Below are 2024 nucleotides of genomic sequence, written 5' to 3' on the forward strand. Positions count from 1 at the left end.
TCTTGGTGCGTAATATGCTGTTTGCGGAGTGCTGTCGGGGCGTGACGCGTTGTGTGCGGTAACGGAGAAGGCAAATAGGCTTCTTCTGTTTTGTGTGTGTGTGTGTGTGTGTGTGTGTGTGTACTTACGTATATATGTATATATTTGTCTTTGAGTGGTTATTTGTTAGTCTGTGTGTAAGTGTCACTGAAGAGATGTTGGTATAAGCAGCATATCAAAGTGCGTGTGTATGTGTCTAAGTGTAAATGTGTGTGTATGTATGTATATATATATATATTTATGTATTAGTTTGTAAGCGTGTCTAAATTTAACAGTGAGTGTATGTATGCACAGGTGTAAGCTTTGTTGTGTGTGTGTGTGTGTGTGTGTGTGTGTGTGTGTGTGTGTGTACACTCACACACACAGGTGAAGGCATCTACGTGGATTCGGGTTCACTTCCAATGTATGACACCTGGGCAAGTGTCTAACTGCAGCCTGGGATCGAGCAACACTTAGTGAGGGAATATCGTAGAAGGAAACTGTGTGGAAACTTGTCTTGTGTATGTGTGTGTACGCACACACACACACACACACACACACACACACACACACACACACACACACACACACACACACACACACATCTGTTTTGAAACGGTGAATCTCGAAGCTCATAAAGCTTAGCATGGGGCTCGGACCTCCATCTCCTTAAACATGAGAGGCGTTCTACTATTGTACCAATGTAATCCTTCGAGTTTTTCTATCCATTATACCTGGGCTGCCTTTTAGCGGTCGATATTTATGTGCTGTTGTTTAGAGCTTTGTGTACTTCGAGATCCACTGTTCCAAAAAAGACTCGAAAGTTTATAAATTCTTATGACGTCAATAGTTCCAGTTCCCTATAGCTCCTGGATTTGTTGAGTATATAAAGGAATTGGTTGCTTGTTTCTCCGGAGTTGGTCAAAATGGTGTCGGCGCATCTTTGGTAGGATGGTCCGCTGATATTCGTTGAGGCTGCATCGAAGAGACAAAAGATAAAAGGAGACAGAAAAAACGCACTCAACACCAGAGCTGAAGACACCTCCAAAGGTGGGGGCCCCGCCACGTCAAAAACGGTAGAGAAACCGGACGGGGTTCCTCCTGATGATGTCTTTAGCCATTGGATCCTATAAAGAAACTGTTGAGGTCGCGGACCCGAAACGTGTTTGGGATTCTTCAGTTTTAGAGGCGTCCAATGAATGGCAGAAACTTTAGATGGCGGACAGGTAGCAGAATCGTTAGCACACCGGGCGAAATGCTGAGCGGTATTTTGTCTGCCGTTGCGTTCTGAGTTCAGATTCCGCCGAGGTCGACTTTGCCTTTAATCCTTTCGGGGGTCGATTAAATAAGTACCAGTTACGCACTGGGGTCGATGTAATCGACTTAATTCCTTTGTCTGTCTTTGTTTGTCCCCTCTTTGTTTAGCCTCTTGTGGGCAATGAAGACAAATGAATGGGTAACTGTGATTCAACTTAATAATAATCTATATTTCTATTTGTAATTTGCGCTGAAAATTTGTCCAATCTTTCGGACAAAGTAACTGAAATGGTTAAGGGAAATTTGGCTGCTATTTCTGGAAACTCGGGTGACCGCTTAAGGCGTTCGTCGTTTGCTCGTGCATGGCGATCGTTGTGAGGTGTTGGCTTCTGTTACAGATACGTTGGTGTTGTGTTTCTTTGTGATCTCTCGTGTGTGCTCGGCACTGACTTCTTATTTACGTTAATACGAAGATTTGTTTCAGTAACGTGTACACGCCTGCGTTGGATTGCGTGTGTGTGTTTGTGTGTTTGTGTGTTTGTGTGCATATGTGTATATATGAATATGTGTGGGTGTGTTTACGTATTTGTGTGCATGTGTGTATCTATGCATGTCTGTGTGTGTCTGCATTTATGATGAATTTTGTTTGTGTGTTTACATACATACATACGTCTATATATATTGCATATCTTAGAATCTTCATATCACGCACACACACACACACACACACACACACACACACACACACA

Source organism: Octopus bimaculoides, chromosome 28, assembly GCF_001194135.2.
Source record: "Octopus bimaculoides isolate UCB-OBI-ISO-001 chromosome 28, ASM119413v2, whole genome shotgun sequence".
Taxonomy (NCBI): domain Eukaryota; kingdom Metazoa; phylum Mollusca; class Cephalopoda; order Octopoda; family Octopodidae; genus Octopus; species Octopus bimaculoides.